We start from the raw sequence: 18,932 nt of genomic DNA, 5'->3' as shown, positions 1-18,932 counted from the left end.
CTGTAGCGATACAACTTAGCCCTGAACCACCTATTTCGAGCGAATTGATTTAATGCGACAAAACAGGCGTTCTAGCGATTTAACCGTTTTTCCATCACATGTATCGCACTAACTTCTTGATGCGCATCAAATTAAAGCGAATCATGTCGTTGATGGAAAAAGGGCTATTGTCTCCGCTTGCCTCGTACTCTGCCCCCATGTTAACAAGCTCGTTGAGTTTGGCTGACCGGCATACGGTTGCGAAATGCCCAACTTTTTGGCAATTTCTACACGTAACGTTCACCGCTTTACATTGTGCCTGTGTGTGGTAGTCTTTGCCACACCTAAAACATTTTTTTCTTTGCCCCCCCGTTGGTTGGAAACGGTTGGTTCCAGGCTGCTGCCACCCCCTCGAGCCAGAGTGATGGTTCTGAGCTCGAGATTGTCTCCTAGCAACTTCGCTGAGGTAGCTAGCCTCTGAGGAGCTAACTGTAGCCTGCTGGCTAACTTGACCCTTGATTTGCTCCGATTGCCGCACCATTTCAACGGCCATTTCCAGTGTTAGGTCGGCTGTCAGTTGCAGTTTTTCGGATAATTCTTTATCGAGGATCCCTATGACCAGCTTGTCACGGATATTCTCAAATTTGACTGACCAAAACTGACAAGTTTTGGTCAGTAATATTGTTGTAATGTTTTAAATACTTGAACGCAGTTTTTCTAGAGAAGATAATTGTTTTGTATATGGGATTATCGTCCATCAACTCTTTTGGGCTTTCACATGCGCGAGCGTACAACTAACCGGTGAGTTACATGCTGTTTATAAAGTTGTTTTGTAACGTCCCCATGCCAGTAATGTGAGAACCATGCATATGGTTTTGATGGTAAGGCTTGTGACTTTATTGTCGGATGGTTTATAAAGTGGTGTGACGTTTCTGCTGTGTGCAAGTTGTTGTTTTACGTGGAAGGGTTAGCGCTTGCCCCTTAGCCACCACGTATTAGCCTCGCATGACAGGCTGAGCGAACAGCGCTATCTCCACACAGGGAGCGCAGATTTGCACCTGTCTGTGTCCTACTATCAGTATTTGACAACCTCTAGCAATGGAAATGCGCTTCAAATGCCCCGGAGTTCCCCTTTAAGCCTGGGCGCCCATGTTTTGGATTCCTTGAACCTGGCTAAGTAATTCATCCTGGATGTCTAAATCCTACTTTTGTGCAACCCCTTCCTAAACCGGTCACATGGTACGGCCGGTTCGAAAGGCCTCTGACGTCACCATATAGTCATCGACACGCGCCACGGTACAAAATGCATCCGAAGTTACTGGACACGCGCTTCAGAGTCAAGACCCTGTTGGAAACATCACTACAGACAAATACCACAGCCCTTTTACAGACAGCCGTTCCACTTCCTATTCGCCCCATTATAAAAAATTTGGCCGCAGTTCAGTTGATTTTCTCTGGGGGCGCTGGCGAGCGAGTGCAGAATGACCATTTTCCATAGGGCTGGCGCTAATAACTCAAAAAATGTCCCCGCTAGCGGCTGAAACCTGAAAATAATACTGTGATTTCTGACAGAGGGATGTGGATTTATATCGAAAGTACAATAACCTGGGAGTTATAGCTGTCTGTTTTCTTACAGGTCTGGCATTTGCGAGTCAGTATCCGCTAGCATCTAGCTAACGGAATCTGAAGAACGCACGGCAGATTACGACCGGCTGCTTTACGGCACTCGTCCACTGTGCCAGAGTGCTAACCTGGTGCTGCTAACAACAACCAAAGCTAAACCAGAGGCTAGTCAGAGAGTATGTAAAAGGGCTGTGCTGAAATCTGTAACTATTTGAGCTAACACCTCTCTGCTAGCTCAGCGCTAGGACTGACCATGCCGTAAAGTGATGCCACATGCGTGACGTCACTCGGGATGCAATACTGACAATAAATGTGTATTTTAAACAAATCTAGTGAGTCTAAAAAATCAAACCAAGTGCCGTTTGAAAGGATAATTTATCCTGCCTTTAGGAAAATTAAAATGAAAAAATATAAAAAATTATATCCAAAGCAATGGCTGGATCTAAGGTGGATTTCATAGTACCACCATAGAGTTCGGCGTGCTCTGCACTGCTTCGTTGGCGCCCCTAGAGTGCAGTACCACCCGGAAATAGCCGCCAGTTTTCCCTCTCCTCATAATAGAGACTCTCTGGCTGTGTTCGAAACCGCCTACTTCTCCTACTATTCCTACTAGTCATACTTTTTTAAGTTCCCGGATGTACACTAGATGCATACTAGATTCGCCAAAATGTTGAGTATTCATCATGAGGTTACTTGTCACACTCAAACTACCCAAGATGCAACGTAACGTGACGTCGCCCATCGCCATTTGAACGGTCAAATTCCGTTAACGGGACGAGAGCAGTCAAAACGGCATAACCGGAAGTGCGTTGCTCACTGCGGCTAGCTTTACTAGCGGCGAATTCGTGGGAACAAAATTGTAAATAGCCGGTATTTTGTCAGATTTTCAACACCTTGGGGGTCTAAATGACTACTTTCTCGCCTGAAAATGTGTCAAATGTTGCTAAAGTTATATATTTACAGAGTTTATAGCTTAAGCGAAATCAGCTTTTCAGGCCGGCTGATTTCGGCTCGGGCAGGAGTGAAGTGCACTGTGTGTAAACGCTCTGCATACTGTCAGATAGATGAGTATGCCGTTTTCAAGTATGTAGTATGTAGTAGGCGGTTTCGAACACAGCCAATATCATAGACATATTATAGGTAGACGCCCCTTTCGCCTCTGGGTCGCGTTAAATGTCGCCGCCATCTTGCTAGGGAGTCAGTTGCGTCAAGATCGCCGGTCTGTATCGGGGCAAGCTGTCAGTGTGTCGGTTATAGAGCAGTTTGTCCGGGCTGAAATTGGCTCGGATGATGTGTTTCTGCTCAAGGAGCACATTCAGGACACACAGTTTGGTATAGACAACCACCACTTTTCACTGTTGTCATTGGTTGTGTCCACATTTCACAAACTCGGGCTGCACCACATAGCCAAACTCAGTACACTGGAATTACAGAGTGCCAACAGCCGAAAAAGGCTTAGCAAAACTATACTTTTTAAAGGGTTCTAGCTCCAAGATACAAGCCTAGACACAAGCTTATATATACAAATATATACATACATATTTAAATTATTATATTATATTTTATATTACTATATGTGTATTAGAATTAAACTATTGAAATATTATGGTATTTATTTATAATAGCAGCAGGTGTTTTGAATTTTGTTTACATTTGTCTTCTGTATCAGAAGTTTTTGTTTGGGAAATGAATTTTTATTGTCAATTGCACTGTTGCTTAGATGTGAAAATCTTATGAGCATGATTGTATATATATATATATATACATATGTTATTCCATCACACATAATACTGAGTCATATTATATTATATATTATGGTATTTATATTAGACTATTTAAATATTTTGAGATATGCATACTTTACTGCTATAGAAATATAGAAAGCTGCAGCTGTTTTGATGTTTGTTCACCATTGTCTTTTTTTGTAATGTTGGTTTGTCAAATTACTGTTTATTGTCAATTGCACTGTTCAAGGTGGTTTCTCAATGCACATATTTGAAACGCAACTATAAAAAACAGACTGACTGCCAGTGTCTCACTATTTGATTTGTAGGCTATTTCTCTTAATGATGGTCAATACGTAGTAGCTAAAGAAGCACCATTTCGATAGTTTAGATTTGTGCACGAGCTGTGGGAGTACAAGAAAAGTGAGCGTCTATCAGCGATTATTATAGACATATGCACATGTGTCTACTATGGAGGTTAGAGCCTAATTAGCGAAATTCAAAGATTCAAACATTGAGACAAATCTTTTGGGGGGTACTCCACGTAGATCATACACCCTTGAATGTAAAAACGACTCAGTGAAATCGGTTGCAAAATGTAAGACAATCGTGATTTTTATCCAGAAAAAACGATGCTCCCGGCAACTTGCGCTTGTTTGACAGACCTCTGGTCCAAATGAGCCCCCTAGCAATATGGCGGCGACGTTTTACGTCACGGCAACGGGCTGAAGCAGTCAATGGGGCGTCTACCTATATTATGTCTATGATCTCTATTATGAGGAGAGGGAAAACTGGCGGCTATTTCCGGGTGGTAGGCTACTGCACTCTAGGGGCGCCAACGAAGCAGTGCAGAGCACGCCGAACTCTATGGTGGTACTATGAAATCCACCTTAGATGTAGCCATTGCTTTTGATAAATTTTTTTATATTTTTTCATTTTAATTTTCCTAAAGGCAGGATAAATTATCCTTTCAAACGGCACTTGGTTTGATTTTTTAGACTCACTAGATTTGTTTAAAATACACATTTATTGTCAGTATTGCATCCCGAGTGACGTCACGCATGTAAAAGGGCTGTGGCTGTACCACAGATTCTATAATAGGACAGATACGCCACTCACGGTGCATTTCCGGTTTCCAACGAGGCGATTTTGGTGGCAGTTCCACCCTCTTTCCACGTGGGGCGCCCAATTTTGGAGACCAGAATGAATGGAGTCCTATGGAGCTAAACACCCTTTCGTGCCCTTATCTCAAGATATAATTTTTTCTCTAGTAATTCGAATGTTGTTTTCGAAAGAGGGTGTTTAGAAAATACCCATGGCTGAGTTTTAGATTTTTAGAGCCTCTCATTTGCTTAAAAAAAGGATTTGAAGTGTATATGACGTCATACATAGCTTGTCGACCAGCTGTCATTAGCACAATGCTAGCGCGTTGTGGACAACAAGAACCCAACCTGTAAGAAATCAAAGGGATATATGTACTCGTTCAGGAGATTTTTTACTTGAAACCTATGTTCAGCTCTCAGAAACTACATTCAAATCTGAGCGCTCTTGAGGAGACTTAGGTGAAACTGACCATTTGTAGCATCTTGCTCCATTGGGCCCCATTCATTCTGGTCTCCACCGACGCCCCCAGTGGAATTCTGGTGGAACTGCAGCCAAAAAGCCAGTACAATGGGGCTTAATACAGAGTGGCAAGGCTCTTCGTTATAATGGCTGTGGCTGTACTCAAGTAAGGTAAAAAAAAAGTATGGGGGAAATTTTGGGTAAAAAAAATGAATATAAATATGAACGAATTTATAAATGTATATATAATTAATATAAATATAAAAATGTGATCGAGATATATGTGAGTAAAAATGAATATAAATATGAACGAATTTATAAATGTATATATAATTAATATAAATATAGAAATGTGACACACAAATAAATGTATATATATATATATATATATATATATATATATATATATATATATATATATATATATATATATATATATATATATATATAAATATACATACATTTGTAAATATATTTTCGAGATTTTAAAATAAATATGCTTGACTTTGTGTGTGCAGTCTGGCCGTCTTTTCAATCTCAAGAAAAGCGCACACTTTACAGCAGACATAACAAGCTATGTTGAATTTGGCAGTTGTAGTCTGATAATTTACAGCTTGATTCTGTAGGTGTCATTGGGTTCACTTTGCTGTTTGACATTTCTTGATTGCGTTTCGTGGGCACTACATAAGCTTAATGTAGGCTAGTTGCTAGTTTGCCAGTGGGCTTTTGGTAAGCCATACAGCTGTTTGAAGTTGGGTCGTTGCTAGGTTTAATATGTATGTATTATTCTGCATGTGTTGGTTGTGCTGTTGCTAACTGGAAAGTGGAAACATTTCTGCTGTAGCAACGTGTGTGAGAGTTAACTTTGGCTAGGTGGTTGAACTTGACAGTGCTGCGTGCAGAGTTGAGCTGAATTCACAACTGTGCAACGCGTATTTTGCAGGGTTGCCAGATGATTTCCTAACATGCTCAAAACCTGCCTGGAGGCACTAAATCTAACCTAAACCAGCCTAAACTGAATTCTATTTATTTCTATGGCCACAGGAAAAACTCGCCCAATACCCATTTTTACCCGCAGACGGTCATCCAAAACAGCCAAATCTGGCAACCTCTTTACGGAGTGCTTTGATGTGATCTTCCCGCGAACGTGGTCACTTGATTGATATGATATGAGGCTCTAGCAGGGAGTTTGCAAATGATAACGTATTGTTGTGTTTGCATATCATGTCACATAGCCTATGGCTTTGTTGTGTTCAAAGTTCAAGTTCTGTTGCATTTTATTTTGTGCACTATATTACCACTTAAAGAAAAAAGGTAGCATGGCTCGCTGTTTTTTTGTTGTTGTTTTTTTTGGGGGGGGGGTGACGTCATCAATTGATCCGCAAAAAGTCCGACCCCCCTGAAGCCCAGTGGATAATTTGACCACTGCCTAGCAGTCCAAGACAGAGGCTTTGGACGATCAATATGGAGTCGACAAGTGGAGCAACTGGATGGGTATGACTAGCAGTTTAATCATTTATGACTTTTCCTAAATCCCTTTGGCTAGGCAGAATGAAAGATCGCAACATCCCCAGAGCGCTAATCATGCACTTCCTCAACTATAAAGATAAAGAGAGAGTGATCCGGGCAGCCAGGGCCAAAGGAAAGGTGATGTTTAAAGAGCAGGAGGTGAAGTTCTTCCAGGATGTTGCCAGAGAGACAAACATGAAAAGGAAGCGCTTTGATGAAGGGATGTTGTGTTGTGTTTTCATATGGTGGGGTTTTAGGGGAATGTTGTCAAGTTCCAGATGACAGCAGGGGAGGGATCGTTTCATCCATCATTGGAATTCAATTTAATGTCAAATAGCTACCAGGCCTTTTATTGTCCTTACTTCTAACATTTCACATGCCTTTCAACTGTTTGTGTTTAGCCGACACTCAGCGCGGTACTCACTATATCTCTGATGTTAAAGGATGGATGGTGACTCGAGTATAAAGATAACTACTTGGAATGTGAGGGGCACAGGGAAATTATCTAAATTAAAGCAGGTTATGATGACACTTAAATGATCAACAGTTATATTTTTACAAGAATGTCATTTAATGTCCAGTGACTTGTTGAAAGTAAAGAGACATGAGCAGCTTTCTGGCTGCTTTCATAGTCCCAAGGTGTGTTTATGTAAAAACGCTGCCGAAGAGTGACACTATAATGAAGAAAAATGGAGCTTTCCTTACATTGCCAAAGTTGACAGTAAATAATGTGCTGTGTACATGACAGGACAGCATATGGACCATTAATTTCAGAGCATCTGGGATAGGTCATCTTTGCTTCTAGGGATCCCAGGGGGCCACAGCAAATTTCTGGTGTCAGGTTTCAAACTCAGGGCAGAAGAACTGAAAAACCGCTGGAGGACCGACAAACGGACAAGACAATCAGGCACTGAAGGGAAGAGGAACACAGTTTAAATAGCTGGGGGGAAGAAGGACAATAGGACACAGGTGAAGGCAATAAGGCAGGGAGGAAATGACACTGGAGTAAACTTAGGCTACGGCTACACGAAAACGAAACAAGTTTTTTTTTTTAAACGGGTACGAAAACGATTTCGACCACACAGGGGGGCTTCTCTGTCCAGATGGAAACGCCACGCTTGCTGAAAACGATGCAGTACACACGAAACACCTCTAGATGCGCTGTAAGCCACCCCCACCGGTTACTCCAGAACAATAGAAGAAGCAATGCGCATGCGTGTACATCCCTACTTCTACCAGCGCGAAGCTCACGTTGTTCCTTCAACAATGCCGCTGTAGTTAGCAGTGTCTGCAGCAGCGCTGCTATCAATGTTGTGGGGTCCATGATGATCGCTGTCTGTCCTTGTTGTGTTGTCTTCTTCTTCCGGATTTTGAATAGAAGCCGCTTTTTGTTCTGGTCACTGACGTATGTGTATACGTCACTGCGTTAGCCATGTGGCTGTGCAGATGTAAACAAATCCGTTTTCGCTGTAACAATGGAAACGAAACAACGCCATTTTCAAATCTTCCCACTCTGGAACCCGTTCTCAAAAACTATCGTTTTGGGGTAGTGGGAACGCTGGCTCCGTGTGGCCGCGACAGCCAAACGATAAGAAAAAGTATCGTTTACAGTGAAAAACGTTTTCGTGTAGCCATAGCCTTAAACAGGATGTGGGGATGACAAGCATTTCAAAATAAGACAACCTTACAAACACTGAAAAGGTACTGGGTACTGACAAAAGCACATGTGAAAAAAGGATCATATTCCATGTACAAACTCTCACAAAAACTGGGCTAATCCTCAGTGCCAGCATGCTGGCAAACTAATGATAACATTTAAAACATTAAGCAGGTAAAAGTTAACCTTGATCGCTGGTAATGGTGGTCAGATTTACATAATTATTTTAGCTAATTGGCTCTTAACACAGAGTCAAGTCAAGTCAAGTCAAAGTTTATTTATATAGCACATTTCATATTGTTACATAGACTCAATGCGCTTTAGTAAAAGAAAGAACAGTTAAAACATTTAAAAAAAACACTTAAATATACTTAAAACCCAATAAAATGAAATAGTACAATACAAAAATCAGTTAAAAATCGAAGTAAAAAAAGAAGTCATTAATCATAAGCTGAAGAAAATAAAAATGTTTTAAGACCCTTTTTAAAAGATATCAGAGATTGAAGTGACCTAAATTCCAACGGTAATTTGTTCCAGAGAACTGGTGCACAATAGCTAAATGCGCCATGACCTGTTTGTGTGTGAATTCTGGGAACTGTGAGAAGATATTTATTGGAGGACCTTAAGTGACGGGTTGGATTATGTAGAGATAGTAAATCGGAAAAATAGGGAGGGGCTAGGTTATTTAATGACTTGTGGACGAGAAGTAGTAATTTGAATTCAATTCTTAGTTTTACTGGGAGCCAATGAAGAGATTTAAGAATAGGGGTGATATGGTTAAATTTGGAAGTTCTAGTGAGTATTCTAGCAGCTGTGTTTTGGATAAGTTGTAATTTGTGTAGCATTTGCTTAGTTAAGCCTGGATAAAGTGCGTTGCAGTAGTCTAAGCGACTGGAAACGAGTGCATGTACTAATATTTCAGTCATGAAAGAACAGTATGCCACGGACTTTAGAAATGTTTCTGATATGGTAAAAAGATGTCTTTGAAATGTTGGAAATGTGCTTCTGAAAATTAAGGTCAGCATCAAGGATCACTCCTAAGTTTTTAACCTCCTCACAAGGTGTTATGAGGAGAGAAGTAAGAATTGGATTAAAATGATTTCTAAGGGCTTTAGGGCCTACCAACAGAATCTCTGTCTTTGCATTGTTTAACATTAAAAAATTATGGGCCATCCAGGTCTCTATGGCAGAGATGCATTTAGTGAGAGCATCCATAGGACTGGGATCATCAGAGGAAAAAGATATATACAATTGGGTATCGTCAGCATATGAATGGTATGAGATGTTGTGTTGTCGGATTATAGACCCAAGAGGTAGCATGTACAAGTTAAAAAGTAAAGGTCCAAGAATTGACCCCTGAGGCACCCCGTATAAAATGGGCATGGCATCAGAAAAAAGACTATCCATAGAAACAGTAAAAGACCTCCCGCTTAAGTAGGATGAGATCCAGGCAAGCGCTGTACCTTGAAGGCCAACCAAATGCTCAAGACGTTGAAGAAGAATAGTATGATCAACCGTATCAAATGCAGCACTTAGATCAAGAAGAACAAGAACTGACAGTTTATGATTATCAGTCGCAATTCTAAGGTCGTTAACAACTCTGACTAGAGCAGTTTCTGTGCTGTGATTTACACGGAAACCAGACTGAAAGGGATCAAAAATGGCGTTCTGAGACCGATAGGAACAAAGTTGCTTATAGACAACCTTCTCAAGAATTTTGCCAAGAAAAGGCAAGTTCGATATGGGTCTATAACTGTCACATTTCAGGGGGTCAAGGCTTGTTTTTTTTAACAGTGGTCTAACAATGGCGTGTTTCAGACAGACAGGAAAAGTACCAGATAGTAAGGATGTATTAACAATTTTAAGTATGTCAGCAGCTAAGCAACTGAAAACTTGCTTGAACAGCTACAGGGTCAAGGGAGCAGGTAGCTGAGCCTAATTTCTGGACCACTTCTTCAAGTTCAGTTAGGTGTATTACCGAAAGTTTTTGGAGAGTGGCTGTGCTAATGGGCAAAGGTCAGATAAAAGGTACATGACTGAGACCGTCAGTAATGGATGATGTAATGTTGTTTCTGATAGCAGAAATTTTTCACTGAAAAATGATGCAAAAAGATTGCACTTTTCTTTCGTACGGAGCTCATCAGGTATCAGACGAGGAGGATTGATTAGTTTGTCAATGGTGTTAAACAGGACATTAGAGTTGTTTGAATTATCTGATATAATCTGCGAAAAGTACTGTTGGCGAGCTTTTTTCACTTCACAATTATAGATAAGCAGATGACTGTTAAGCCTGGTTTATAGTCGGTAACGCAAGACGCAACGCAAGACGCAACGCAAGCCCTTGCGCGGTTGCAAGCCCCCCCTTGCGTGCTTGCGTGTGTCACCTCAATTTTCTAAACTTTACGCAAGACGCAAGCACAAGCCACTGGCTGTGTTCGAAACCGCCTACTACTTGAAAACGGCACTCATCGATCTGACAGTATGCAGAGCGTTTACACACAGTGCACTTCACTCCTGCCCGAGCCCAAATCAGCCAGCCTGAAAAGCTGATTTCCCTTAAGCTATAAACTCTGTAAATATATAACTATAGCAACATTTGAAACATTTTCAGGCGAGAAAGTAGTCGTTTAGACCCCCAAGGTGTGGAAAATCTGACAAAATACCGGCTATTTACAAGAAGAAGAAGCATGAATCCACTCGAAGAGGTCCTGGCGGTGAATTTGCTTTCATCATAGTAGGCTTGTCATTGAAAAAACCCGCTACTCCACCTACTGTCCTGGCGGTGAATCGCCACGCAGCACACGCAAGCGCCGACAAAGCAAAATGAAGTATAAACGTCTCGAGCCATTAACATACGCGCAAGACGCAAGCGCAAGGGCAGTTAAAAGAAGTATAACTCAGCCTTTATAGTTCTGAAAGTCATCCTGGGCTTTGCTCTTGCGCCATTTGCGTTCAAATTTACGACAAGTTATTTTAAGAGTACTTATGATTTCAGAAGTCCTCCATGGGGTTTTACGTTTTCTTGATACAGACTTCAGTTGAATCGGAGCAATATTGTCCATAATTTCAGTAACAGAGACATTAAAAAACCTGACTAATTCCTCACACTCAGAAGAGGTCTATATTATTACAGATACTTTCAGTAGAAAAATTCACATTTGCAACAGTGTGAGACCCAATACCATTATAAGCAGTGATAAAATCGTTCGGCGTATCTACCCCAATGTACCGTCTCAAAACTGTTTTTTGGCCAGATGTACATAAAGTTGGCCAGGCAACATTGAAGAAGATACAGAGATGGTCAGAAATACCCAAATCCAGGTTAGCAGTTATAGAGAGGTCTATGCCTTTGGATATAACAAGATCTAAGGTGTGGCCATGATTATGAGTAGGCACAGAAATATGCTGTGTTAGCTCAAACATACATAACTGATCAGTGAACTGCATTGTATAACAGTCATCTGTATTATCAAAATGAATATTAAAGTCCCCACAGATGAGAATAGAATCATAGTTTGTTACTATAATAGACAAAAACTCTCCCAACTCAGAGATAAAACCTACTCGGTTCTGTGGTGGATGGTAGGTTGTAACCATTAAACAGGGGTTAGGTTGCTTCATTGCCATTGCTAGGTATTCAAAAGTGGAGTAGGTACCAAACGAAATATTTTTACAAGCTAGAGCATTAGAAAACAGGGCAGCTACGCCACCCCCTTTTCGGTTGGAGCGGGAGCAGTGTGAAAAAGAAAAATCAGATGGAAATGCTTCAAGAAGTTCATAATTGCCTGAGGCATCCAGCCATGTTTCAGTGAGAAACATACAGTTCAATTTTTGGGATGTTATAATGTCATTTACAATAAATGTCTCCTTAGATAGTGATCTGACATTAAAGAGTGCCATCTGTAGGCAGGGTTGAGGATAAGAGGTATTCCCTTTATCTACATGTGAGCCTACATGAGAAGGGGGACAAGGATCAGCAAGGCCCGTGCTATTAAAACTGGATAGATTAACTGACTGACTTGGGTCATGCTGAGCTGTTGGTCAGACAGAGTTAAATGCAATATAGTTTATGAAATTAGATGTCAGCATCTTGATCCCTTTTGAGTTAAGATGCAGGCTATCAGATTTGTACAGGTTATGTCTTGTCCAAAACGCATCAAAGTTGCTGATAAAACCATAGCCTGTTGCTATACAGAAGGATTTCAACCATTCATGGAGGCTAAAAAGGCAGCTAAAGCGCTCAGGTTTGTTAGATGCGGTGGGAATGGGACCAGAAAAGAGGCAGTGTTTACCCAGGCTCTCAATAGTTACTGCGAGAGATTCAATCTCGTACTGGAGTTTGATTGACTGCCGGGACATGACGTCATTTGTCCCACAATGCAGTATGATGGTATGTGCAGAGGGGTGAAGATCTATCAAAGTTGGTGTGAGTTCAATAAAGTCCGCAACTTTGCCACCAGAGAGGCAGTAGGTTAAGGCACCAGGGAGGTCCACGAATCTTACAATGGAATCCCCTAGAACCAGAATGTCGGGGTTGTTGTTGCTAGTGTCGCCGTACACGGAGAGTTTCGTTGGGAGCTGGCGATTCACCGGGCTAGCTGATCTAGCCACATTAGCATTTCTGGAGGAAGTGAGTTCGCGGCCGCTCAGCTGTGTGCAGAAGGGAGCGGGGGGGGTGTCAGCGGCGCTGCCAGGAGAGCGATATGAATTATTCGGGGGACTACGGACGGGTCCTGAGTCTAAGAGACGAGGACGTTTGACACCAGGAGGACCATCTGGAGAACCGTCTCGGGATTTGGAGAAGCCTGACGAGTGACGTCTCTTGGATGATGCTGTGGCCTGTTTGGTTTTCTGCGGGGAGAACAGTTGGGGCTGTTGGAATATCAATTTAGCAGCCAATTAGTACTGGTAGTTAACTACTAGCTGCTAGTTGGTGACATAAGTGGATCCAGTCAACTCTCAAAAGTTTGTAGAAACCAAACAAGAGCTAAAACTAAGCTAAATGGTTTTTTTAATGATTGGGAGGACTTGTTTATCTGTTCAGACTTGTTTCTGAAGTCACTCATTGCTGCTTTACGTACACCAGCAGTTTCACTACATATGGCATTTGGGTTCAGGTAAAAACACTTTTTACCCCCCAAAGCTGGCTTAGGCCATATATCAAGAGTTTAAAATGGAAAACACTTTTAGCTCTTTGGTTAATTTTTCTTACTCCTTATCAAGAAATACAAAACATAAATAAATAAATTAAAGAAACTTGGAAGTTGAAATATATTCTAAGAAACATGTATCTGATGATTCCAAAACTTATTTTTATTTTTGAATACTATTGGAGTTCGTGATGCACTGTTATTACGGAGCACCTAAAGGGACATGGAGGGATTTTTTTATTTTTTTTGCGAGATCTCGCAATTTATTAATTTCTATTTTAGTATTGGCCTAACATATAAAGACATCAAATCCGTTATTGCACGTAGACATGGCTTTGACATAAATGAGAGACATCTGAAAAGAACTCAGGGCGAGGGGGCTTTCTCGTCGTAATGGGTACTGTGATCTTGCGGTCCTGGTTGAATTCATCAGCAACGAACTACAGTACTCTGGCCAGCTTCACGGGTACCGGTGGATGTACGCTAAATGTAGAGAATATGGACTACGAATAAAAAAGGAGGATGTGGTGTTAAATGAGCTGGATCCGAGAGGAGTGTCCCTAAGGCAAGCAAGACGCCTAAGCAAGACGCCTAAGACGACGGAGCTACTTTTCGAGAGGTCCTAACTTCATTTGGCACATGGACAGCTATGACAAACTGAAGCCATATGGCTTTTGTATCAATGGAAGCATCGATGGTTTTTCCAGGAAAATGATCTGGCTTAAAGCTGCCGTCGGCAGGTTTACAAAATTCTAAAGTCGGAAAATTCGAACTGATACAACTTTCAGGTCCCTCCCCCAACCTCTACCAAGCTCCAAACTGCCCCCCAAACCCCTCCCCCTCTTTGGACGAGGTTGTGCACGTGAGTTCACACCAGTGTGCGCGCACAAAAGCTGGGGGCAGACTCACGCTCAGCATGGTTGGTGACTGTTCTGCTCAGATAATAGATAAATAATAAACCTAACGTGATTGGTTAAAAACAGCCGGGAGCGCTCGATTTTTGCAAGCACGATTACAGGCTTTAGAGGGAGCTACAGAATTCGGGATTTTTCCTAAACAGCCTATTTAATATTCTACTTCCAGAATCCAATGACAGTTCAAACTAATATGACTAAAAGAAAGTTGCCGACGGCAGCTTTAATGCCTATACCACGAGTAGTGACCCAAAGTTGATCGGGGGTTATTACGTTGATGCGGTCCAGCGTTTAGGGGGCTGCCCTAGGATTGTGAGAGGCGATCTTGGGACCAAAAATGGCTATGTTAGAGACTTTCAGCAGTTCCTCGTCCCGATCCATCCAGATGGCACTGTTGATAGCTACCTGGAGGGAGCAAGCACCGCCAATCAACGGATCGAATATTGGTGGGGTTTTCTGCGCAACCAGTGTGTGGAGTTCTGGATGTCCTTGTTTGCAGACATCAGAGACAATGGATTCTTTGACGGCGGGTTTCTGGACAAGGCCATCCTTCAGTTTTGTTGCATGGGACTCATCCAGGTGAGAGAGAGAGTGTGTGTGTGTGTGTGTGTGTGGGAGAGAGAGTGAGAAGAGAGGGGGGGGGGCAGGAATGATGGAGGGAGCAGGGGAGAGGAGAGAGGTGGAGAAGGTGAGGAAAGAGACAGGGAGGATGGAGAGAGGAGAGAAAAAGATTGAGGGAAGAAAGAGACATCGTGGACGCATGATAACTCTCCAAACCCCGCAGAAGAAGCAACGCCAGCCCCCGCTGTCGCTGTTTCCTCCCAGAATAATATTGCATGCACAGCGCAAGAACGCTGAATTTAAAGGCCCGATCGTAGTTGCGAGTTTCCAACACGGTTGATTTGATTTTTACGAGTATCACAAATTCAGCCGCGAGTCCCGGTGAATTAGCCAACTCAGAACCTCCTCAAACACAGGAGTTTTGATCCGCTGTAATCTTGCAGCCGGACCTACAAATAAGCATTAACGTGCTATATTGAAACCCCATGAAGTGGGGGAGCGAGTTTAAACGTTGTTTAACGGAGCGTTGTGACACTTAAAATAAAGTAATACAGATTACTTATTGAAAGTTAATGCTGCTGAGCTTAACTGAATGAATCAGAGCCGTCGCTCCTGAAAAAAATAAAATAAATAAATAAAATACACACGGTCACAAACGTGATCGCATGAATGACTTAAACAGTCAATTGTTTTTGTAATTATTAAATAAACGACCGGAACGCCGTGTCTGTTGAACCCAGTTGAAAGAAAAAAACTGAGGGTGTGTTTGTTTTTAAAATGCTTACAAGCCCTAACTAAAATAATATACGGCAGTAGTGGACAGACCAATTTTGCTGCAGAAAAATTGAGTTGGTGACTATTTGTTGTTATTGTCAAAGTTGGTGACTTTTAGAAGAATTCTGAACTGAGACCGCCGTGTCTCAAGCATTGTGAGTTTTGCAAAGCTGTGTTTAAAAGTTTGTGAGCAAACTACAACGTCGCTTGTGCACTGTCTGTGAGAGAAGTTGAACCTCTCATTCCCCAGGGGAAATGAGGCGAATTCACTGAATTCTTGAATGACTATTATGCTAGTGACAATGGCTCCAAAAGGGCCTTCGTTTTCGAGATACCCCTACCGGAGGTAGAACCAAACCCAACAATGTTTTTCCTCATCTCAAAGGTCTCCCATACATGAAATTGATTCTTGGCCAAAATGATTTTACTGCTAAGGCTGAAATATTGACACATTTTCATATGCACCCCCAAACAAAAAAAATACCAAAAATGTGACCTCTCCGTACAGGAGTAAAGGCATAAAAAGTCATGCAGAAAATTAACGGAAGCTTTGAGAGCTTTGACAGTTGGCATGGTTGTCCCCAGGGGTCCACTATATGTACTAGAAAAGGTTAGATGTGGATATCTTGATGTATGAAGTAGATATAGGCCTATAATCACACACCTAAAATAGGCGGAAAGTGATAAAAAATTATGTCTATACAGAATGTCATCATTTACTTTGAAATGGCTTTGTCAGGGAGTGTCAAGTGCAGACATATGATATCTTGATTGAAAGCTGGGGTTGTGCTGAATCTAGCAATACCAAATATGTATATATATTGTGAAGATTGAAGATGGTATATCACCAAATGAATGAAGTGTCCACAATGAAAGAAAACTAAAAGGAGAGACAGCCCCTATTTCAATGCACTTTAGTGGTGAGAGGATTGCTCATACTTTCTACTCCAGTATATTACTTCAAATACACTTGTAATTGGTAAGTGATGTTCTAGATCATATTTTATTAAGAATCAGATTAGAGTGAAAATATCTTTAGACTATATATTTAGATTATATATTTCAGATTAGAGTAAAACTATATTTATAATAAAAATATCTTCTATATCTAGCATATCAATAAAGTATCTCTACTCTACTCTACTCTACTCTACTGTATTCATTACAATAGCTTATAGCCTAAATACAATTTATGAATTAAACTAAACTGCAGAAAATGCAAAATGTAGGTTTGTACATGCTGTTAAAGTGTGTGATACCTGCAGCTCTCTGATCTTCAAACTCACCAGTGCACCAGTCGCTCAGGAGACACCAGAGATCTTCAGTTCAACAGTTGGTCAAAGTGCTTTAGTGACTTAGGCTACTATCTAACACTATCTACACTGACAGGTAAATCATTATTCATGACATTACAATAAATACAATTTATGAGTTAAATAGCTACATTACTATAATTAACTGCAAGTTTAGTTGTTAAATAGCCTTTAGCTTAGCTTAGCTAGAGTTTAACTTAGCTATCTGTGCTAGCTCTAGGTATAGTGCATGTACAATGAAATTAATATTGTATTAAGACAATGATAATACTGAAACGTACATTTGTTTTCTCTTTTTACTTTGCACTAGTGTGTTGAATTATGGAGGATGTTGGATCCGAATCTTTGTATCATTTGTGGGAAACATTTTGAAAAGGGCAAGAAAAAAGATCACTATGTCCAAAACCCCACAATAGAGGGCCTCCAACGCATACTTTCTCTTGCTCTGCAGAGAGATGATGATGTTCATAAAAACCTCGCTCCACACACAGAAGATATACTTTCAGGGAAAATTAAAGTGTCATACCATGTATCATGTAGAGCGAACTACTGCTCAATTAAGACAAAAAAAAACATGAAGTCGCAGATGTTGACAGTAGGCCTACATGCACATCTGTGCCAAGGAGGCTGGATAGGGGCGCTACATCGTCATTTGATATACGGAATGATTGTTTCATTTGTGGCAAGGCCAGCACTAGGCCAGAGCCTCTGACAGCCATTTCAACCAGTACAGGGGCGAGTACCAGAGAGAAGGTCCTTCACGCAGCTTCTGAAAGGCTTGATGACGACGTACACCTTCGAATGCTTTCATACCCAGATCTCTTTGCATATGACGCAAAATACCACAAAAGCTGCCTTGGACACTACGTCTCTGAAAGAAACATAATGGCAGCAAGACGACGACATGAATCAGGAAAGAAAACATCTGTCTATGACAAAGCCTTTATCAAGCTTACTGAAGAAATTGATAAAACAGTTTTGTCTAAGGAAATGAAAGTGACGACTCTCAGTTATTTGAGTAGTAGCTATGACAACATACTGATGCTCATTTCTGAAGAGGATGATGTATCTTTAATCCAAAAATACAGATTCTGGAAACTAAAGGGCAAACTGATGCAGCATTACAAAGACAGATTGGTGTTTATTCCACGTCCAGGAAAGTCAGATCTAGTGTGCTCAGAGACTTTGACTGTGGGATGTGCATTGAGGGAAGCTGCTCAACTCCGAGAAGATACTGAAATGCAAACAGAAGATTATGAGACAACCATTCCAGAGACAAGTCTGTCTGAAGGTCAGATATTACACAGGGCCGCAGAAATATTGAGGAAAAGCATGGAGCACGTAGAACATGACAGTAAATCATATGTCAACAGTGATCATCTATCGCGCTCTCACTGTAGCAAGTATGTACCAAACACCCTGTATGATTTTGTGAACTGATGTGTTGATTCATGTGCCCACAAAGCATACCAAACATGTGATGACGACCCAGGTTGTAAGGACAATCTGTCTGTGATAGCAATCTGTCATGATCTCATTGGGCAGAGCCGTCAAATCCAGACTCCAATCACGCTCGGCCTCGCTATTTTGATTCATCATGAGTTTGGAAGTAAAACTCTAATTGATGAACTAAGTGCAATGGGGCACTGTGTCTCCTATACAGAGGTACGGCATTTCCTCACATCTGTGGCAGCAGACCAGATATCAAGGATAGAGCGAGGCGTCTATATACCAACAGGCCTCACCGGAGTTGCTGAACATGGAATTGTTGACGCAGCAATTGATAACTTTGATCAGAATGAGGATACCTTGGATGGGATGGGAGGGTGGATGGTCAGCCTTGCACCAATCTGGATGAGCTGAGGTACACCCTGGCTTCTACCACAGACGTTTGTTCATCAAATCTCCCTCCGACAGAGGATGCCTTTGAACAACATGTAGAGAGAGCATTATACCAGACAGCAGTGTGGCGACACAGCCACCTGCCAAAGCCGAAGCTCTGGGACCCAGTAGGTAGGGGATGGAGACTCAGAGAAGATGGGTCAGTTGAACCGGTCATGTTCAAGAAGGACGCTGCACCGAAGGAAGTCAGGGACATTACCCATCTTTACTGTAAAGGCAAATGCAAATGCGATGATGGCACCAAATGTCAATGCTTCGCAGTG

Source organism: Odontesthes bonariensis, chromosome 7, assembly GCF_027942865.1.
Source record: "Odontesthes bonariensis isolate fOdoBon6 chromosome 7, fOdoBon6.hap1, whole genome shotgun sequence".
NCBI lineage: Eukaryota > Metazoa > Chordata > Actinopteri > Atheriniformes > Atherinopsidae > Odontesthes > Odontesthes bonariensis.
The sequence above is the reverse complement of the archived record's forward strand: the minus strand, read 5'-3'. Positions refer to the sequence as shown.